At 33.1% G+C, this 25622-nt stretch overlaps 1 protein-coding gene across 2 annotated transcripts in view; it reads right to left on the bottom strand.

Annotated features, from left to right (window-relative positions):
• The window catches only part of LOC145252660 (uncharacterized), a 684850-nt gene that overhangs the window by 2638 nt on the left and 656590 nt on the right, over positions 1-25622 (bottom strand). The gene's annotated exons all lie outside the window — the stretch shown is intronic.

Here is a 25622-nt window from a genome sequence, read left to right as displayed (position 1 = left end):
TATGGATTGAAAATAATTGGAGCTAGAGAACAATTAACTATCTTTATATATACTCGTGCTGGTCAAAATAATAGAACATTCATTCCGTTTGGGATAATTTTTGGCTTGTAAATTGTACAAGGCGAGATAAAAAATAGTTGCAATTGTTATTTAAATATAAGCATATTTAAATAACAATTGCAACTTTTTTTAAATCATTTGAGGAGGAGGTGCAATGTGAACTTTATTTTCACATTAGAAAAGTCAAGTTTCAATTTAATAGAACATTTTGTCTTAAACTAAAAAAATTTTGCAAATATTGTTTAAAAAGATTTTGAAAGCGATTTAATAATACTGTATAAGTATGGGTCGCTCTAAAAACATATCTTTGCCTGAGAAGCAGCGTATCTTTGATTTGCGGGCAGAAGGAAAGATGAACATGGAAATCGCAATCAAGATCGGATGTTCAAGATCGGTTGTGATCAAAGTGCTCCAGAAAGGTGCTGAGGCTGTTTCCAACAGCAATCGCAAAAAATGCATGGAAACAGGCTTCTGGTACCAATGTTTCGAGAAACACTACCTACTGAATCCTCTGGCAACTGGGATATCGAAATATTATAGCTGCCACCAAACTGCTCCTTAACAAGAAGCAGAAATTGAGGCCGTGATGGGCAACTGCTCATCAAACCCGGACTGCAGACGAATGGTGGTGTGTGATCTTTTTAGAGGAGTCTCGATTTTGTATCTCCTTCGGCGACCAATGTTTGGTGAAGAACCATGGAATGGTATAACCAAGAATGCGTTAAGAAGTTTGTGAAGTTCCCATAGTCTTGCATGGTTTGGGGCTGTATGAGTGCTAAAGGTGTTGGTAATTTATGCTTCATCAAAGGAACTGTAAATGCAAAAGTGTACCAAGATATCCTGGAAGCTAATTTACTGCCAGTGTTGGATAACCAGTTTGAAAGGGAGGCTACAGACATCATTTTTCAACATGACTTGGCACCAGAACATTCTGCCAAGACCACGTATTCCTGACTCCGAGAACGATCGATCCATGTTCTTGAATGGCCGGCAAACTCGCCAGATTTGAACGTTATTAAAGCCAGAGGAAGCTTTGCAAAGATGAAGAGACCAGATGAAGAGGAAACTCCGTAAAGAAAAACCTACTATCCTTGCAGACATGAAGATTGCAATCCAGAACACGTGGGATTCAGTGTCTACACAAGATTGCGAGAAGCTTGTTGATTCCATGCCTCGGCAAATTGATGCTGTTATCAAGGCAAAAGGTGCTGCTACTAAATATTAATTTTATTTGTATTTATATTAATAAAAAAAACTATTTTGTTAATAAAAACTATTTTGTTATGTCATAGGAGAACATATTTTCTCCTATGATTGGATTAAGAAATATATAAATATTTCTTATAATATAAATATGTTTATTGATATATTAATTAAAACATAAAGACGTTTCTAGAATGTCGTTATTCATAAAAATAAATAATAATCGGCATCTATAAATATAAAAAGGCGTAGAACGCCTTTTTGTTCTTTTTTTGGAGTCTCTAGAAGGTTCCAGGAAATTCTTAAAAAACTCATATAAAAGAAACGCTATTGGTGGGTAAAGTCAGTTCGTGACATATTTTTGGGGTGTACACATAGGCAACCAACGTCCGAATTCCGGCTTACTCATAAGGGCCGTAAAAACAAAAATCTCACTGAAGGAAGAACTGCTGTCTGGATTCTGGTAAAGTTTTTATTTATTCTTTGAGTTTGTTGACCGAAAAGCACATTTCCGTATAGAGCAAACCATTTCAAAACCCAATACATAAAGAAATACTTTCTTTATGATCTAAGGGAGACCATTTATTAGCGAGTTGTCGCCCTTCAAAAATAATAATCTTTTCTTTTTTTTCTTGTTAATTTATTTTTTTAATAAATTTCTTTTTTCGTTAAATCTTTTTCTTTTGTTTTAATTTTATTACATGTGGGTGCTGATAAATCCCTAGACCATACGAGCTATGATCAGCACACATATGTAATAGTTAACAAAATTTAAATTATCCCACCTTACCTTTCCACCAGATTTTATTTTATTTTAATTTTTATTATTATTTTCATTTTATCTTACTTTGTTTATCAACATCCAAAAATTAACTATTTTCCTTTATATTTTAAATATTTTCCAGATACATCTGCCTTAAAAAAATGCTAGTTTTATTTTTGGTGTCTTTAAAATAACCCACCCAATATTTTTGCTGATGAGGAGACTTTGTTTCAAAAAAACTAAATGATAAAATTATTGTCTATCTCAATAAAAACATCGTTTCCGAAACGATCGTACAATATATTGATTTTCTTTGTTCTTCCTTGTGAAACCGATTTTTAATTTTAATTATAAATTATCAATCATCTTACTCAATATTAAAATAGCTCTAGGATATATATGCCTATCGAGCTTATTATAGATCTACATTACAACGAGCACTGTTTTATTTTCTTTTATTTTAATTGTATTACTGAATACATTAAAATATACTCTGCTCTTTAGACTGTTGTTCTAATCCCCTTACCATTAGCATGTGTAAACAAATCGAGCTTAGGTATTTCGGACGATGTCAAAGCATTGTTAAACTCACGTTTGACCTTTTTCGTAGCCACGAAAAAGGTCAAACGTGAGTAACAAGAAGGCCGAGGCTATGACAGCGTAACGTCACTTCCTAATAAAGTTGTAGGTATAGACAGCTTCCGGTATTCAACCACGTGGTTATGCTAATAGGCAAAAAAATATAACTACCGATTATCCGTGGCTACCAATATGTGTTACCGATTGTCCATGTATGTTCTAAAGAGAAAAAAGAATTCTCCATTTGGATAATAATTATTATAATTGCGAATTGGGATAATTTTAATCTAACAAAAAGTAAGTAAGTTTTTGAACCTTTAATTTCTATCGGAGAAAATCGAATATTTCATTTCATATATTTTTTTTTTACTGGAAAAAAAACAAAAACAAAACAAAAAAAACAATATTTTTCAGTCCGTTTATTTGTTATATATTATAATAATAAAGAAAACTTTTCACTGAGTATTTCCAAATATAGTTAGCATTTTTCACGCCATTTTTTTTTTTTTTTTTTTTTTTTAACGATCGGTGAATTTTCAATATTTTTAGCACCGTTCTTCAACTTCAAGTTTTTATTTTTATAACATTTTAATTGTAAATAATTTACATGATGGGTCTGTTTTACACATAGATTCGAAAAAGTTGCAAAAAAAAATATATAACAAATAAAATATATCGATAAACATTGTATGATTTTCGAAGTGATTAAACGTTTTAAAGTGAGTAAAAGCACTAAAAACCTTTCCAGATATGTAGAAGAGTAACTTATCTTGCCTTTGATAACATTTATTTGGTATATATTTGATTTTTGACCACTTTTTCGAATCTATGTGTATAGTAATACAAACCCAAAATTTAATTTAACTTGGAAATAATATTTAAAATACACAAGCATACACTGCACAAGCACCCTTATTATAATCATAATAATAATAGTAATAATAATAATAATAAAAAAACTGGCTGCAACTCCAACTAATTGTGAAGGGTCAGGGAGGATGGAAAGATCAAGATAGTAGAGTTTTTTTTTTTTTTTTTTTTTTTTTTTTTTTACAAGGGTGTCACCACTTATCAAGGCCCAGAGGCCACTCGAGGATAAGGGTTAATAGGTATACATTAGTCATTGTGATTTTAGCATAGTAAACAGTGGGAATTTTTAAACTTGGATTACTTAGGGGGACGATTCAATTAGAACTTGTTCACATTGGACTTTTTCTTTTTTTTTTTTCATAGGTATCAACTCATTATCAAGGCCAAGAGGCCACTCAAGGATAAGGGTTAAAGAGTGTACAGTAGAAATTGGACAATATAATAATCATTAGTAATGAAAATTTGTTAAATTTGATAACTTATATGGAACGGTTCATCAAGAACTTATTTACGTTAGACTTGAAGACAACCATATTGTAGTCAGCCGGAAAGCAGGAAAACGGAAGACAATTCCACAGGCGTGCAGTTCTAATAAAAAAGCTTTGTTCATGGAATCTACGTTTAGGTTTAGGCACAGATAAAGAGTGGGGGGAATTATTGATAGTGTTTACAGCTAGACGAGTGTTTCTTGTGAAAGTTTTGCGAGGGGGGACCATAGATTGAAGCTCAGTCGAACACTTTCCATGAAAATAACGATACATCAGAGACAAACTCGCAACATCTCTTCTGTGAGATAGAGGTTGCAAGGAAGAGAAAAGGACATCTCCTACGAGGCTACGAAGTCTATTTTGAACTCTATCAAGGTAGGCCAAGTCCTTTCTAGCAGCTCCTGCCCAGATGTGGCAACAGTATTCCATCCTTGGACGTACCTGGCTCTTATATAGATAGAGAATTGCATCAGCAGTGAGATATCTACTGGATCGATAGAAAGATTCCACCATTTTTCCAGCGGCCTTGGCAACAGATTTGATGTACATGTTCCATTTAAGATCAGGAGTAATGGTCAAGCCCAGAAGCTTGTCAAAACTTGAGGCCTCCTGAAGACGAGAGCCATTCATTTCAATTGATGCCAGATGTGGATCAGAATGTTGATGATGTAAAGAGAGAAGCTTGGTTTTAGATGCATTAAAAGTAACCAGCAACTCCTTTCCCCATTGTACTACATGCTCAAGATCAGAGGAGAGAGAATTGGAGAGAACTTGGTCGTTTACTGTCTTAGATGTGCTACCATAAATGTTAGTGTCATCAGCATAAATGTCTACAAATGATGTAAGGATGTGATTTGAAGATCATTAATGTAGATCAGGAAAAGAGTTGGGCCCAGGATGGACCCCTGAGGGACACCGGCATTAATACTGTGGGCTTCTGATTTTTGCCCCTCAACTACTACTCTTATGAACCTATCAGAAAGGAATGATTTAATAATTGAGAAGACATTTCCAGCTATACCATAGCTAGAGATCTTATGAAGTAAACCTTTATGCCATACCCTATCAAAGGCCTTAGATATGTCAAGAGCAATTGCCCTAGAAAGGTTGCCTCCGTCGAGAGATTTGCTAATCCTATGAGATATAACTGTAAGCACATCTGCTGTAGATCTTAGAGTATTAAGCAAATCTCTATTGGAAGTATGCAGTTCAAATCTGGTACTTTGGGAAGACATTTTGTCACCCAAACCACAGGGAACACTAATGGCCGATGCCAAGGAGAAATTAATGACAACGTCTGTTGCGATAACATGCAATCATCTGCACAAGTGGTCAAGAGGAAATCTGGGGAGACTTGTTGTCACTTGGTCTCCAGGGAACACCACAGGTTACTGCCAGTGAGCGATCACTGATGATAGCCTGTGAGACAACTACACATTTTGATGAAAAACATGGGGGAAAAATGGACCTAGAAGAACAGAAAACCAAAACTTTAAATATAATTTCTGTATTTAAAGTAATAGCTATTTAAATATTTAAACATACATTTAACGTCTTGTGGGCAAAATCCAGCTTCCCAATAAGGGGCTCTCTGGATAGGAACAAAAATAAAAATTGTCTCAGTCATGAAAAAATTCTCCTCCATCGACAGAGGGCAGAAAAGGTAAAGTGTAGCATCAAAACAGTTACTACACTGGGATCTTGTTCCAAAGGCCAAAAATTATTTGTGTTTAATGTTTCTTTAATTGTTTGTTCCCTAAATTCATAATTCAGTTTTTTAAATTGTATATTGCTTTCCAGACCAACAAGAACAACATGCATCACTTCTAGATCTGTTTCTGACCACAGTTCCCGATGACTGTGTAACGAATGCCCACAGCCCTCTTGGGAACGCCGATCATGCAGTGGTAATGGTTGAAATCGCCATAAACTCTAGAGCCAAAACTGAAGAGCCACTGCTCAAAACAACGAGATATTATAAAAAGGCTGACTGAGAAGCCATCAGGGACCTCATCAGGGACGTTCCATGGCAAAATATCTTTTCACTTCCTGCTGAACATTGTGCAAATGAGACCACTGAATGGTTCAAAGCGGCAATTGAAGTACATGTTCCCATATGCAAATTCTATAGCAAACTCCACTCTCCCCAATGGTTCACATCAACTTGTGCACCTGCTATAGCGCAAAGGCAGCATGCGTACCACAAATTTAACTGACATAAGTCCAGTTCAAACAGACAGAAGTATATAGAAGCCAGAAATAACTGTAAGAAAGAAATAGTGACAGCTAAGAGAGAATTTACTGAAACCACTCAAAAACGTATCAAAGCACAGAAATTAGGAACCCGAGACTTCTGGAAAATCTACAACAGTGTAGTAAATAATGGGCAATCAACAATTCCCCCACTATACAACAATCATGAGTTTGTTTGCTCAGCAACTGAGAAGACTAACATGCTTGCCAGACGGTTTGCCTCCAACTCCACACTGGACTCTGCTAACCACCCCCTACCTGACTTTCCTTTACAGACAGATGCCACACTAGATGATCTGAAAATCACCCCTTCTCAGATGCATGATATCATAAGAAATCTTGACACTGCAAAAGCATGTGGACCTGATCTCATCCTGGCTTTGCTATTAAAAAAGTGTGCTGCCGAAGTAGCTCCAGTTCTCGCCAAACTTTACAACAAATGCCTTAATGAATCTTGCTTTCCTGCCTGCTGGAAAACTGCTTCTGTAGTGCCAATTTTCAAGAATTCTGGCGAAAGAACTGACCCAGTAAATTATCGCCCCATTAGCCTCCTCCCACTTTTCACCAAAATATTTGAGACCATAATTAACCAAGCTCTAGTCCATCACCTTACAGATGCTAGACTTCTGATTGACCAACAATATGGATTTAGGCAAGCCCGTTCCACAGCAGTCATCCTAATTGTAATCTCAGAACGTATATACCAGTCACTGGACAAAGCGGGGGAGGGTAGAGCGGTAGCTCTAGATATATCTAAGGCTTTTGACAGGGTATAGCATGAGGGTCTTCTCAAGAAAATCAGATCATACGGCATCACTAGAAGAATACATAACATAATTAGATCCTTCTTAGATAAGAGGAAAATCCAGGTTGGACCTCTGTTATTCCTAATATTCATAAATGGCCTCCCTGACAAAATTGTCTGTGAGATAGATATGTATGCTGACGACACCACACTCTATAACAGACATGAGAGGAAAAAAATGAACACATATCTAAAGAAATGGCAGAAACACTAGAGGAAGACCTCCGATCCATAGTGGAATGGGGACAAAAATGGATGGTCACCTTTAATGCTGCCAAGACTAAACTTGTTTCCTTCAATAATTACAAGAAACCTTCCCTACCGCCAATAGCTTTATCTGAAAGTACATCTTTTAAACTCCTTGGCCTAACGTTCACAGGAAACATGAGTTAGGACAATTACATTGAGAACATTGCCAGGACCGCTGCGAAGAAGGTGGGTTCTCTCTACTGTGCTAGAAAACTATTAACGCCTGAAAGTATCTTATACCTCTATAAGGCCACCATTCGCTCATGTATAGAGTATTGTTGACATATTTGGGCTGGTGCATCTGCCACTAGTCTCTTGCTCCAAGGTTCAAAAGAGAGTCGCCAATCTAATAGGTCCTGAACTGTCAGCTAAACTTCAGTCTCTGTCCCATCGACGAAATGTTGCATCCCTCTGCCGGTTCTACAAGTATTTTAATGGTGAATGCTCTGACGAACTGCAAGCACTTGTGCCCCCTCGACGTAAATACCCCTGACAAACTCGATAAGCAGCTAAATCCCACTCCTTCACAGTAGAGATCCCTAGATGCAAGAGAGCCTTTTACTCCAGTTGTTTCTTCCCCAGAACAGCTAGACTTTGGAATTGCCTTCCGGGTCCCTGCTTCCCCGATTGTACTGACATGCAGAAGTTCAAGTGCAACGTGAACTGACATCTTGCAGCCCAACTTTCTACACAGTACCTCTGATGCTTATGTCCCTGATAGTAGCCCCCTACAACAAAGTGGCAATGTGCCTTGTTTGGGGTGAAAATGTAATTAAAAATAAAAAATAGGTAATATTTATATTTTATATTGAATAAAGTTTAATTTTAGTATTAATCGAACTTTATTCCTTTTTCTTTTTAAAAATGTTTTATTGCTCTTTTTCAAATGGCTCTCATATAGTACTGACAGTCTGACAAATCTTACCTATATTGCTTGCAGACATTTTTCAGTTAACGCGTCTTCTTACTCTCAGTGGCCGTGCATCTATTGCAAGGCCGGTCGTCCGTAGACAATCGACCCAACAACTAACAAGGTAGACATGGGCAAAAGGTAAACAAGCAAAAAGGCAAAGAAGAATGACAAACACAGGTTGTTTGGTTAAAGACGAGGATTCGCCTTTTATTTGCGAAGGAAGTAAAAAATTGTATGATTTGGATGCTGGTCGCCTGGAAGGTTGCACGTCACTGAGGGCTAAGGTCTGGAGGTCTGGAACAGGTCCTCTAGACCTAGCAGGGTCTGGAACAATCAGCTGGAGGTCAGGGCGATCCGGAATGGATGGTGGACACTGAGAACTCAGAGGTCAGTGTTAAGGAACGGACGACACTGAGAACGGAGAATCAGTGTTAAGGAATTGACGGTCGGTAGGGAGCCAGGTGTGAGCTAGGTTGCAGACCAGAAGAACAAGGTGCGAGTGAGGTTGCAGGCCAGAGGAGTGAGGTGCAGACGAGGTTGCAGGCCGGAGGAGTGAGGTGCAAGTGAGGTTGCAGGCCAGAGGAGCGAGGTTGCAGGCTGGAGGAGCAAGGTGCAGGTGAGGTGGCAGGAAGGCTGCAGGAGGAAGCTGGAGACACTGGAGAGAGCTGGAAGGCTGCGAGAATAAGCAGGTAGCCACTGGAGTGAGCTGGAAGCACTGGAAACTGGGAGTGAAGTTCACTGCTGGTGGGTCTCAGGAAGCAAGCAGTAGTAAATCGCATTTGTGAAAAAACTTATTAGCCCTGATAAACACTGGTTATTTAGCCCTGATGAGGGCTGTTTTAACTGCTGCTGGAATCCTTCAGCGCTGGTGGATTTGGTTGATGTAACTGTCGTCAGTCGTCGCTTTGGAAGCTTCCTCTTACTCCCCGGCCAAATTAGCCGTATTCATTTGCTTCCCCACTGAGCAAATTAGGCACAAGGCCGTTTTTTAATGTGGAGAGATTGGGGAAATGAGGATCAGCTCCCTGCGGAATAGGGGAGCTGGGTAGTGACAATTGGTATGAAGGGTTTCCCTTGATTGCTACAAGAGCAATGGTCATATATGTGGGGTTGCCTTCACATAGTGTCGTTGTTTGAACTTTGGTGCCCAGCCCCGCAGGGGCAGGGACGAGTTAGCCTGACCTGGCCTAAATGAGCTGCATTCATTTGGCCAGTGTGATGGTAGTGAGGGCGCTCCCAATGAAACAAACAAACGACTAATTAATTCTTGAACGAAATTTATGCAATCATAAAGTAGATTGTGAGTTTGTTGATTCCATTTAAATTAATTTTGTCTATATATTTTGTTGACATATTGTTGATATATTTAAATTCTAGCGCACGTAGCGACGTTGATGATTAAAAGAGAAAGGGTAGGTGAATGAATTCACTATACCCGGATATTGTTCATTTTAGCTCGCATTTAGCCAATCACATCCTTTAAGTGAAGAGAAACAGTGGGGGCGAAGAAAGAAAGAAAAAAAAATGGAGGCGGTGATTTTGAAACTGTGACAAAGCCTTCTCCCTATCAATTAATAATAGATATACGTCTTGTATTTGCTTGAGAAGGTAATCTTTCTTCCTCGACGGGTGTGTCTAGTTGGGGGGATGGACACTTCTGGCATGGTTGGTGGGATGGCCGTGGCGTCTGGTGGGTCGAGAAGAGTTCTGTCTCTGGTGGTATTTTTCCAGAAAGGCTTGCTTCACTTGTCGATGGAAATGATGTCTGTTCGATTTCCTTGGTCGATGGTGAGATACTTCTCTGAGCGCTTCAAGACTTTAAAGGGACCCTGGTATGTTGGTGTCAGAGGGCTCTTTAAAGCATTATTTCGGATGAAAATGAACTCACAGTCCTGTAGCTGATGTGGGACGTGGACTGTTGATAACGGTTGCCTGGGTGGTGTGTTCTTTAGTTGGGCCAGTTTATGGCATAGTTCCTGAGTGAAAGGACTCGTGGATGTGAGATCGGAAATAGTGTCCTCAAAATATTGGCCGGGTAGTGAGAGTGCCGGGCTGAAGACTATTTCCGCTGGAGTACAACCTAGGTCTTAAGTGAGTTGCAGATTGACAAAACGATCAGAGGAAGCTCATCTATCCACTTGCTGGTGGGGTGTTTCGTGATCAGGGAAGCCTTTAGTGTCTGGTGGAATCTTTCCACGAGGCCATTGGTGCAAGGATGATAAGCCGTCATCGTGATGTGTTTTACACCGAGTAGTTGAGTGAATTCCTGGAAGAGTAAAGATTGGAACTGTGCAACTCGGTCGGTGGTGATGATGCGAGGCACAGCAAATATGGTAATCCACTCTTGAAGGATAATCTTTGCTACTGTTTTAGCCGAGGTATCTTTGATGACTACTGACCACCTGGAGAAACGGTCGACCATGGTAAGAAAGTATTGATAATCCTGCGCGAGCCTTTTCTAGTCTCACACAAAAACACATGTTCACATTTCAAGCTATATTACTTGTCATATACATACGCGCACACAAACATACGTGACAACATCCACACACGTACATATATTCACGTTCGCGTACATACACTCACATTCACGTGTATACTCGCACACATACGCACACAAGAACAACGTCACTTTCCCTTTCAAAGGAAATCCACACATGCGCAAAAGACCACCGGAAACAAGTATAAAAGCAAGAGACAAGCTGTTTCCAGCCTTTTCAGACCAGCTTCCTAGCTGGGCGGTCTACAGACCGACAGCGTGCCTTTTCGACATGCACACGTGTACTTCACACCACTTGCAACTATGTGGGACAAAAAACTATCAGACCGTACATACACTTTATACGCTGTCTATCTCAATAACCTGGATTGACTTTCTCACTCTATCTCCCCTTCGGTTTTGGTCCATCAACACAGACATGTGCGCGACTCTCTACTGAGCTTAGACCTCTCTTTCTACAGGCCGGCTTGCCACTTCGCGTTTCTCTATTCTCCCTTTCCTTCCACGTGCGTAGTCGTCAACGGCTGAATGAACACGTGTACACCCAAGACTTTCATTTCTCAACAGAAAATAAACGCCATGTTTATTTTATTCCAGCATTTGAGTTCTTTGTTCCCTTCATTCAATTCGTTTCATTATTTTTTCTTGTGGCGAGCCAGGGTATTTATATCCTGGTCCGCAACAATCCTGACACATAGGGAGAGGTCTGACTATATCCATATGGATGTGGCTGGCTGAAGCGTGCATCTGGGTTGCTAAATATGGCTGGTAGGGATTTGGTGTGTCTGTGTACCTTGCATTTCTGGCATGCAAGGCCCATGGATACCCAGTCACGAATGTCGGTATTCATGCTGGATCACAAAACGATCAGCAACTAGTTTGACTATAGCACATTTGCTGGGATGTGACAATCTGTGCAGATGGTCGAAGGTTTGCTTTCTGAGTGTTGGAGGTATGTATGGTCTGCGATGGTCTAGTGTGGTATTGCAGTATATAAATCTGTTGCTGAAAGGGGCTGGAAACTCTTTCAGTTGCAGGGATGTGTTAGCCAACACTCCCGGGAGGGTTGAATCGGATCCCTGGGCCTCTGCTATTAGGTCTTGGGTGAGTGTTCTAAGGTGTTGATGTTGGATCTGGACAAAGCATCTGCAACAGGGTTGTTATTTCCTTTGACATATTGGATATCAGAGGTGAATTGTGAGATGTAGTCCAGATGTCTGATTTCACGGGCCGAATACCTGTCAGAGTTGTTTGACAGAGAGGTTGTCAGTGGTTTGTGGTCAGTCAAGACAATGAAGTTCCGCCCTTCCAGTAGGTGCTGAAAGTGCCTGATGGCGAGATATATTGCCAGAAGCTCTTTTGAGAAGGTACTGTATCTTGACTGAGCTGGTGATAGCTTTGCAGAGAAGGGTTTGCGTTGGCCACCAGACTCTTGTTCTACCACCGCTCCCACTCCAGTGTCTGAAGCATTTTTTGTGAGGTATATCTGCGTCCGTGTGTCCTTGTTTAGAAATGCTAACATGGTAAAGTTAGCTAAGGCAGTTTTTGTGGCTTGAAATGCCTTTTCCTGGTCACCCTTCAAGGTAATGGCTTTGTTTTTTTTCTGGAGGAGATTCGTCAGGGAGGTGAGGAGGTCTGAGCATATGGAGATGAATCATCGGTAAAAATTTACCATCCTCAAGAAACAACGCAACTGCTTTACGGATGTAGTTGTTGGAAAAATCTGGATGGCTTCTATCTTAGTAGGAAGTGGGGTCATTCCTTGGGCGTCTGTATGGTGTCCAAGGAAAACTATGTTTTGCGCTCCAAATTCACATTTGTTGGGGTTGATTTGAAGACTATAATGTTTCAGACGGTGAAACACTTCCTCTAGGTGTTGCTCGTGGGCATCTGCATTTTTGATGGCCACTAGAATGTCGTCTATGCATGCAAAGACATATGGCAAACCACGCAGGACTTCATCCATCAATCTTTGGAATGTCTGGGCTGCAGTACGCAGTCTGAAGGACATTTTCAAAAATTCAAACAGTCCAAAAGGGGGTGTGACTGCTGTCTTTGGAATGTCCTCCAGAGTGACTGGGACTTTGTAGTACACCTTCACCAGATCTATTTTTGAGAAGATACGGGCCCCCTTCAAGCCCGAGGCAAAATCGTGAATCAAGAATAGTGGACGCATTGAGTTTCCGGTAGTCCACGCAAACTCTGAATTTCCCATCGGATTTTGGTACCAGGTGGAGTAGTGAGGCATATGGGCTATGCTGAAGTCCTCATAATCTTGAGAGATATTGTGTTGTCGGACAGGGTCCTCGTCTTCATGTGAACAGCCAAATTATAATATGCCAAAAAATCAGTGCCAAGCAAGGGTGTTCTGACGTTTGCTACAGTGAATGACCACTTGAGGTCACGCCTTAGGTTGATATTGATATTGTTCCTGTAGGTTCCTATGAGAGAGCCATTTGCTGCTCGAAGTTTAAATGGGGTGGGTTTCAAGATGGATTTGTTGGCGGGTGGTATTACGTTGATGGCTGCGCCGGTGTCGACTAATAATTTTAGGCCATTGTTTCGGTCCCACACATAAAAGAGACGACTATGCAATTGTGTACCAACAGGGGTCGTTACCACCGCCTGCTGGTTTAGTCATTTCCCTGGGTCTTCTGATGTCTGCAGGGGAGTCGGCACTTGCGGGCTTGGTTACCAAAGATTTGATGGTACCAGCATTCGTCTGAGTTGTTTACTTTGTCTCAGACTTGAGCTGTGAGTACGGCTGCGATTCCAGGTATGTGGTGGTGGGCTTTGTCGCCTCTGGAGTAGGGAGACTTTCAGGTCTTGGAACTCATCAAAGCATTGAGTGGGGCTTTGAGTGAGAGTTTCGACTTGGTGGACCCTTTGGTGACCCTGGGAGTAAATTTTGTCGGCAGAATCGGCCACAATATCCAGGGGTGTGTCTACTGGCATCAGAGCCAGAACTTGAGTAATGTTTGATGGTAACCGATCCATCCATAAGCCTCGAAGGATAGGTTAGGCCATGGTGTGATTTCCGAGGGGACTTTTCATGAGGCTGCGGGAATGAGCAGGAAGCTGCTGGAGTGGGTTGGAAGCACTGGAGACTGGGAGGGAAGTTCACTGCTGGTGGGTCTCAGGAAGCAAGCAGTAGTGATTCGCATTTGTGAAAAAACTTATTAGCCCTGATAAAGGCTGATTGTTTAGCTCTGATAAGGGCTGTTTTAACTGCTGCTGTCGCTGCAGTTGCTGGAATCCTTTGGTGCAGGTGGATTCGGTTGACGTGCCTGGTAGCGTCAGTCGTCGCTTTGGGAGCCTCCTCTTACTCCCCAGCCGAGTTAGCCTGACTTGGCCAAAACGAGCTGTATTCATTTGGCCAGGGTTTGAAGGGTTTCGAATCTTTTGTTTTTTCGATGTTAGAAATGGATTTTACTTAAAGTTTTATTTTCTGTGAAGTGGATTGTTACTAAAAGTTTATTCCAAAGGAATTATTTTTTACTAGTAGGACTCGTTAACCAGCGTTGCCTGGTGGAAGCATGACCCCCCCCCCCACATAAAAAAATTAAAGTATGGCTGTTGTTGTTCTTGCCCAACCCTCAACTTTACCATATTCAGAACGCCTTTCGAAATGGACACTGCCAACTTCCCTATGTTAAGAACGGCTTTCGGAATAGACGCCCCATTTTGTGAGCGGGGGTGGGGTTTCCAAATTTGCCCAAAATGTAACCTTGATAATCGCTGTCAAGATTTCCATGTGCAAATACTCTGAACCAACAAAAAAATTGGTGGTTGCAGTGTCTAAGGTAAAAATTTATAGATAAAAAAAGAACAACTGGTGTAAATGCAAACATAACAAATAATTTTGTAACCTACGTGTTTATATTTTGGTGGAGGTGGGGAATAACTGCGTTAAGAGGGTGGTATATACCATAAAATAGTTATATCCATCAAATATAATTAATATTTTCTGAATCAGCACTGAGGGAAATGTATAAAATTCGCCATTTTTTTAGAAAAGTTTGAAGTTGGAGGTAAGTTAAAAAAATAATCTTTTCTTAAAAAATTGATTTCTTTTGAAGATAATTTTTTTAACTTACCTCCAACAAAATTACAACTCGTGTAAAAGCAAACATACAAAGGAGGGGTAACGTGTGTAGAATAAGTAAGCATTTGCTGCATACATGCAGCAAATATGAGGTATTTTTTGAGAGGGTAGATGTTATAAAAATAACTGGTGTTATAAAAATAACTAAAAATGATCAATGTCAAGTTTCTTTCCAACTCCCCCCCAAAAAAACTTTAAAATGACGACTTTTATATATCACATTTAAATTTGAGGCAGGTTAGTTTTCATGATATGAAGAAATAGCATAAAATGAACACCCACTTTCTGTCCACCTAGTAATTTCTTCATATTATGTAAACAAATGTAAATGTGATATTCGTTTTTAGCACCTCCGGCAACTGTCTTTTCCTAAGAGATTCGTTCAGTAGATTTTTTTTGGTGGGGAGAGGTGTAGAACTGCTTGGTGTAATCAGGAAAAAAAAAAAAAACAAAACAAAAAACAAAAAAAAAAAAACCTAAATATTTTAAAATAAAAATCGAACGACCCGAAATTAAGCAAAGTAGAAGGAAAAATATCACCGTTAGGAAAGCAGAAAAGGTAAACATGATTAGTTTCTTCCCCAGAACTGCTAGACTTTGTAATTCCCTTCCGGGATTCTGCTTTTCCAACTGTACTGGCATGCAGAAGTTCAAGTGTAATGTGAACAAACTTCTTGCTACTCATCTCCCTTCATAATGCCCCTGCAACTTATGTCCCCGATAGTAGCCCCCTACTTCAAAGTGGCACTGTGCCTTGTTTGGGGTGAAAATTAATTAAAAAAAAATGTCGTGTTTTTTTTCAGGTTTCTTTTTTTGTGGGGTTGTTTCCAATAGTTAATGTGTACATATATAAGTGTTATGGTATCAATACTAAAAGTTCTGCTAATGGAAGTTTGATATGGTTCATGATATGAAGAAATGAATTTTTCAGAAAGTAGGAGGTCAGTTTTCTCTATAAATTTTACGTAAAATGAGCACTCACTTTCTGGCTACCCAGTAATTGTCAAACAAATGTAAATGTGATATTTGTGTTCAGCAACCTCGAATTTGTCATTCTTCTGAGGGAGACAACTGTCTTTTGCTAAGATATTCGTTCAGTAGAAGGAAAATGTCGCTGCTTGGAAAGCGTAAAAGGTATGTATATTGTTTTCAGTGTATTTTTTGTGAAGGTGTGGTTGTTTTGAATAGTTAATGTGTACACATGTAAGTGTAAGTGTACTAGCACTAAAATTTATGACAATGTTAAATTTATGTGTTCTTGCTATATTTTACTATTAGTATATACTGTGAATTCCCTTTATAAATTTACTAGACTACCCGTGACCCGTTTTTTGTTTAAAATTTCTCCTTTAGAATTCACTATGTAATAAGCTCCAAGTAAGCAAAGATTACACCTTTTTGATTTGCTAGATTGGTATTTCCTACCCTTATCCACTATTGACCATTTTATTTCGAATTCTTTATTATTTTTACGTAGTTCTCTGATCCAATCCCCTAATGCAGTTGTGTTCTTTTTATTTTTAATAATTCTTTTTGTTTCTCATTTACATCATTAATCCTATCCCTATTAGGTTTGTTCTCGGGTTCGGTTCTAAATTCCACCTCGCCATGTTTCAGAAACATGGCGAGGCGGATTCCACTGTTCAAATACGTATTGACCTTTGTATTTTTTTTTTAATCAGTCTGATGAAATGCCAACCTGGAATATTTTTGAAAGACAAACTTTAAGATTGTCCGAATGGTGGTGAAACAATTGTAACACTATTGAAAAATACACAATATGATGCAATTTTTTTATCCTTGTTATCTTGGTTTTTAAAATGTACATGAATATTCGATGACAGAAATGATAATCATGAATATTTGAATCAATTTACCTGGCTTAATTTTTATTGTCATTGGCTATATATTTTTATATATTAATCTTTTTGGGTACAAAATATTTAATAATATATACAGAGAGAGATACAGTTACATATATACACACACATACATATATACTTATATTTCGGCATATAAGACGATCATCAAATAAGACAAGATAAAAAATTGAAGCAAGTTTTAATAAGTTTATCAAATATCGGTTGTATAAGATGACTGCAAAATCACGAAACCATGTTTGTTTAACCTAGGCTAGAGATTGCAGCACCTGGTATCTTATGAAATATTGGTTTTTAAAGATGATTTTTTTAACTTTAAGGGTATTTCATATATATATGAATATATATATGAAAAAAAAAAAAAAAAAAAAAAAAAAAATATATATATATATATATATATATATATATATATATGAAAATATATATATATGAAAATATATATATATATATATATATATATATATATATGAAAATATATATATATGAAAATATATATATATATATATGAAAATATATATATATGAATATATATATATATATATATGAATATATATATATATATATATATATATGAATATATATATATATATATATGAATATATATATATATATATATGAATATATATATATATATATATGAATATATATATATATATATATGAATATATATATATATATATATGAATATATATATATATATATATGAATATATATATATATATATATGAATATATATATATATATATATATATATATATATATATATATGAATATATATATATATATATATGAATATATATATATATATATATATATATATATATATATATATATATATATATATATGAAAATATATATATATATATATATATATGAAAATATATATATATATATATATGAAAATATATATATATATATATGAAAATATATATATATATGAAAATATATATATATATATATATATGAAAATATATATATATATATATATATATATGAAAATATATATATATGAAAATATATATATATGAAAATATATATATATATATATATATGAAAATATATATATATATATATATATGAAAATATATATATATATATATATATATATGAAAATATATATATATATATATGAAAATATATATATATATGAAAAAAATATATATATAAAGCTGAATGTCTGTGTGTATGTGTGTGTGTGTCTGGTAACGAATAGGCTCCTATATGGATGACTATTTTACAAACTGATTACATATAATGATAGAAGATGTATCGAGACACAGGAATGGGTATGTTTGATCTGGCAGAACGGTGGTTCATAAAAATTGTGGTGTCAGCGTTCGCGCCTGGTCCACAAAGTATGGAAATAAAAAATTTAACAATTAAAAGGACAAACGTTTGCAAGTGCTTTTGATATAGATGTACATAATACTTTGATAAGTATGTTTTAACTTAAATAGGGATGATATAATAAAATTGTGGAGTCTGCATTCGCGCCTGGCCTCCATAGAATGGAAATAGGCATAAACTTTAATAAAGACTTTTCATATCTATCTGCGTAAGTATACTTTGATAATTATGTTTCAGTTTGAAGAAATATGTTATAATAAAATTATGGGGTGTTCGTTCGTGCCTGACCTCCATAGAATAGAAATATGTCACAAAGTTTAACAAGGTTTTATAATATAGATCCTCATAATATTGTGATAAGTGTTTCAGTGTGAACAGGTATGGTATAATAAATTATAGGGTTTATCTATTTTACTTTTACTTTCATACTATTTTGCTTTCGTTTTGTTACCCCCACTTCGAATCGATCTTTTTACAACCCTTCCTTTTAATAACCTATCATACTTTCATAAATAAGAGTCCAGTTTCTGTAGGCTGTTTTTGAACCAAGCCAACGACGGATACTTTTGCTAGTATATATATTATATATATATATATGCATATATTATAATATAAATAAATATATATATATTTTATGATTATATAAATATATATATATATATATATATTATGATTATATAAATATATATATTATGATTATATAAATATATAAATATATATATATTATGATTATATAAATATATATATATATATATATATTATGATTATATAAATATATATATATATATATATATATTATGATTATATAAATATATATATATATATATATATTATGATTATATAAATATATATATATATATATATATTATGATTATATAAATATATATATATATATATATATATATATTATGATTATATAAATATATATATATATATATATATTATGATTATATAAATATATATATATATATATATATTATGATTATATAAATATATATATATATATATATTATGATTATATAAATATATATATATATATATATATATATTATGATTATATAAATATATATATATATATATATATATTATGATTATATAAATATATATATATATATATTATGATTATATAAATATATATATATATATATATATTATGATTATATAAATATATATATATATATATATTATGATTATATAAATATATATATATATATATATATATTATGATTATATAAATATATATATATATATATATATATTATGATTATATAAATATATATATATATATATATATATTATGATTATATAAATATATATATATATATATATATTATGATTATATAAATATATATATATATTATGATTATATAAATATATATATATATATATATATATTATGATTATATAAATATATATATATATATATATATTATGATTATATAAATATATATATATATATATATATTATGATTATATAAATATATATATATACTAGCGGGGGTACCCGGCGTTGCCCGAGTGTTTGTTTCTGGGACGGGGGGGGGTTAAAAATGTTATGGTAGGTAAGTAGGAAGGATCAAACCCGGAGTCATGAGTAAAAGTAGGAAAATAAAGTGTGAAAAAAAAACCAACATCTGCAACGTAAACAGTTCGGCCACTAAGAAAAGTCCATTCCAGTTGTTTAGGAAAAAAAAAAAAAAAAAACCGACGACGGTAGGTCGGCGCGAAAGTGAAAATATAATGTGAATTGTCCAGCACGCTAACCACTACGCCACAGAGCACTGCAGCTTAGTTTAGTGATTTTAAATAAATTCACATGAAAGAACTACGAAGCCAAACCGGTGTTCTCTTCTCAACTGTTCCTTGTGAACGATCCCCAAACGGTGTTAAGTGGTGGCAGGGGGAGGAGGAATTTATAAGAGAGAAAATATGTTACCACTTCCATTGATCTTAACCGATTTTGGCCGTGACTTCTCAGCAGAAAAAGTATAGAAATCTAAGATTATCGAGGAATTTGAGAAATAACAAGCCTATAACACACCTCAGAGATTGTTCTGCCATTTGTGCATATTATATTTGCATGAAATATCTTAATTTTTAATCCTATTAAGGTCAAAATCCGACGGGAAAAAATAAGTTCATTTTATTTATATATATATATATATATATATATATATATATATATATATATATATTTTATGATTATATAAATATCTATATATATTTTATGATTATATAAATATCTATACATATTTTATGATTATATAAATATCTATACATATTTTATGATTATATAAATATCTATATATATTTTATGATTATATAAATATCTATATATATTTTATGATTATATAAATATTTATATATATTTTATGATTATATAAATATCTATATATATTTTATGGTTATATAAATATCTATATATATTTTATGATTATATCAATATCTATTTTATGATTATATCAATATCTATATATATTTTATGATTATATCAATATCTATATATATTTTATGATTATACAAATATATATATATTTTATGATTATATAAATATATATATATATATTTTATGATTATACAAATATATATATATTATAATTAAATAAATATATATTATTATTATATAAAAATATATGTATATATTTTATGATTATATAAATATATATATACATATATATTATTATATAAAAATATATATATATTTTATGATTATATAAATATATATATATTTTATGATTATATAAATATATATATATTTTATGATTATATATATATATATATATTATATAAATATATATATAGATTATATAAATTTATATACATATATTTTATGATTATATAAATATAAATATATATATTATATACATATATATACATATATTTTATTATTATATAAATATATATCCATATATTTTATTATTATATAAATATATATATATTATATAAATATATATGTATATTATTATATAAATATATATATTTTATTATTATATAAATATATAGATATATATTATTTAAATATATATATAAATTATATAAATATATATATAAATTATACAAATATATAAATTATATAAATATATGTATACATATTATACAAATATATATATAATTATATAAATATATGTATATATATTATACAAATATATATACAAATTATATAAATATATATATTATATAAATATATTATTATATAAATATATGTATATATATTATACAAATATATATACAAATTATATAAATATATATATTATATAAATATATTATTATATAAATATATGTATATATATTATACAAATATATATACAAATTATATAAATATATATATATATATATTATATAAATATATTATATAAATATATGTATATATATTATACAAATATATATACAAATTATATAAATATATATATATTATATAAATATATATATTATATTAATTTATATATATATTACATATAAACATTAGATATATTATATAAATATATATATATTACATTATAAATATACAGGTATTACATATATATATTATATAAATCTATATATATATATTACAAATATATATATATTATAAAATATATATATATATATATATATATTATACAAATATATATATATATATATATATATATTATACAAATATATATATATTATACAAATATATAATATAAATATATATATATTATACAAATATATAAATATATATATATATATATATATATGTTATATAAATATCTATATATATTATATAAATATATATTATATGAATATATATTATATAAATATATAAATATATATTATATAAATATATATATATATATTACAAATATATATATATTATACAAATATATATATATATATATATATATTATACAAATATATATATATCATACAAATATATATATATATGTTATATAAATATCTATATATATTATATAAATATATATTATATGAATATATATTATATAAATATATAAATATATGTTATATAAATATCTATATATATTATATAAATATATATTATATGAATATATATTATATAAATATATAAATATATATATATATTATATAAATATATATATATTATATAAATATTAGGTTTTCTGGAAAATAATAGCCAATTTTAGAGAAAAAGGATTTATTAATCAAATAGGTGACACTAGACATTGAAATTAGTCAAAGTATGATCCTTGAACAGTCATGCATTTTTGCCATCTATCAACTAGATTATTTATGCCTCGGTGATAAAAATGCTTTGGCTTATATGCTAAGATATCTTTGAAAAAGGATTCAACCTCTGCATTAGATCTGAATGTTTTGTTGCTTAAAAAAGCGGCTAAATGCTTGAAAAAATGGTAGTCCGTGGGTGAAAGATATGGAGAATAAGGATGATGTGGTAGAGTTTTGTATCCCAAGTCAGTTAGTTTCTGCAGTGTCATTTTCGCAACATGAGGCCGCGCATTATCGTGGAGCAGGATTGGACCACGCCTATTCACTAATGCAGGTCTCAATTTTTGTAAATGATGATGCATTTCTTCTAGTTGATTGCAGTAAACCTCTGCCGTGATGCTCTGATTAGCATCCAGAAAGCTGTAATGAATAACACCAATTGCACACCACCAAACAGTCAGCATAATCTTCTGTTGGTGAAACTTTGGCTTTGGAAAATGTTTTGGTGTTTCATCACAATCAAGCCATTGACCTGATCGTTTCCGATTATCATAAAGGATCCAGTTTTCGTCACAGGTGACTATTCGGTCAAGAAATGGATCATTAATGTTTCGCAAAAAGAGCATCGAACACACTTCAAAATGTCGAGCTTGTTGATTTTCATTGAACTCATGTGGGACCCATTTGTCGAGCTTTTTCACCTTGCCAATTTGCTTCAGATGGTCCGACACTGTTGAACTGCTCACACCAAGTTCCCGAGACATTTCCCTGACACTTTGCCGTGGGTTTTGCTCAACAATGGCTCTCAAATTTTCATTGTCAAGATTAGATGGTCTTCCTCTACCTTCTTCATCTTTAAGGCTCTCATCACCACTACGGAATTTTTGAAACCATCTTCGTACTGTTCTATCACTTTTGATTCCTTCTCCCCATGCCCTATTGATATTTGCAGTTGTTTGAGAAGCATTGTTACCAAGCTTAAACTCATGCAGGAAAAGTAATCGTAAGTCTTCTTTTCTCATATTCCAAATTATGGGCTCATTCGCTCATAAAACATTTTCTGAAAGAAAAAAGTAAGAAATTATTAAAGAGCACATATAAATCAATAATCATGTTGATGTTTACCGGAAATATAATAAAAATCCTATGATAAAATCCAATTTCAAAACAGACTTCCTGAAATGGCCATTATTTTCCGGACAACCTAATATATACATACATTATATATATATATATATATATATACATTATATAAATATATATATACATACATTATATAAATATATATATACATACATTATATAAATATATATATACATACATTATATAAATATACATTATATAAATATATATATATACACATTATATAAATATATATATATATACATTATATAAATATATATATATACATTTTTTTATTCAATTCTTTTTTTTTTTTTTTTTTATTCAATTTTCACCCCAAACAAGGCACAGTGCCACTTTGAAGCAGGCGGCTACTATTAGGGAATTAATTAGCGGGGTCATTATGAAGGGAGAAGAGTAGAAAGATGTTTGTTAACATTACACTTGAACTTCTGCATATCATTGCAGTTGGGAAAGCAGAATCCCGGAAGGGAGTTCCAAAGACCCGCAGTTCTGGGGAAGAAACTATTGGAGTAAAAGGCTTTCTTGCACCTAGGGATCTCTACTGTAAAGGGATGAGACTTAGTAGCTTGTCGGGTTTGTCGGGGGTAGTTACGTCGGGGAGGTACAAGTGTTTGCAGTTCGTCAGAGCATTCACCATTAAAGTATTTGTATAACAGCCAGAGGGATGCAACATCTCGTCGATGGGACAGAGGTTGAAGCCTAGATGACAGTTCAGAATCTATCAGGTTGGCGACTCTTTTTTGAACCCTGTCCAGGAGCGACACACAAGCAGAAGATGCACCAGCCCAGATGTGACAACAGTACTCCATACATGGGCGAATGGTTGCCTTATAGAGGTATAGGATACTGGCAGGCGTAAGTAGTTTTCTAGCATGGTAGAGGGAGCCAACCTTCCTTGCAGCAGCCTTGGCAATGCTCTCAATGTATCTATTCCAGTTCATATTCCCTGTAAACGTTAGGCTGAGGAGTTTAAAAGAAGTACTTTCAGGCAATGTGTTCTTGGCCATTGCTATTGGTGGTAGAGAAGGTTTCTTGTAGTTATTGAAGGAAACAAGCTTAGTCTTAGCAGCATTGAATGTGACCAACCATTTTTGTCTCCATTCCACTACGGATTGGAGGTCATCCTCTAGTGTTTCTGCCATTTTCTTGGATATGTGTTCATTTGTTTTCCCCTCATATCTGTTATAGAGAGTGGTGTCATCGGCAAATATACCCATCTCCGAAACAATATTATCAGGGAGGTCGTTTATGAATATCAGGAATAATAGAGGTCCAAGGATAGACCCCTGAGGTACTCCCGCATTTATGTCATATTGTTTGGATGTATGTCCGTCGAGGACAACTTTGATTTTTCTATTACTTAAGAAGGATTTAATTACATTATGAATTCTTCCAGTGATTCCATATGATCTAATTTTCCTTAGAAGACCATCGTGCCATACCCTGTCAAAAGCCTTAGATATATCAAGGGCCACCGCTCTACCCTCCCCTGTTTTATCCAATGAACGGTATATACGTTCAGAAACTACAGTTATGATATCTGCTGTTGAACGGGCTTGCCTGAATCCATATTGTTTGTCAGTCAGGAGTTTAGCAGCTGTTAGGTGCTGGACTAGGGCTTGATTAACTAAGGACTCAAATATTTTGGCGAAAAGCGGGAGGAGGCTAATGGGGCGATAATTTAGTGGGTCAGTTCTTTCACCAGAATTCTTGAAGACTGGTACCACAGAGGCGGTTTTCCAGCATTATATAAATATATATATATATACATTATATATATATATACAAACATTATATAAATATATATATATATATACATTATATAAATATATATATACATTATATGAATATATATATACATTATATAAATATATATATACATTATATAAATATATATTTATACATTATATAAATATATATATATATATATACACATTATATAAATATATAAATATATATACATACATTATATAAATATATAAATATATATACATACATTATATAAATATATATATATATATATATACATACATTATATAAATATATATATATATATATATATACATTATATAAATATATAAATATATATACATACATTATATAAATATATAAATATATATACATACATTATATAAATATATAAATATATATACATACATTATATAAATATATATATATACACATTATATAAATATATATATATACACATTATATAAATATATATATATATATACACATTATATAAATATATATTATATAAATATATATATATATACATTATATAAATATATATT

This window comes from Euprymna scolopes, chromosome 29 (assembly GCF_053919585.1).
Source record: "Euprymna scolopes isolate OS-2025 chromosome 29, ASM5391958v1, whole genome shotgun sequence".
Lineage (NCBI taxonomy): Eukaryota > Metazoa > Mollusca > Cephalopoda > Sepiida > Sepiolidae > Euprymna > Euprymna scolopes.
Note: the sequence above shows the minus strand (reverse complement) of the source record. Positions and strands in the feature narration are given on the sequence as shown.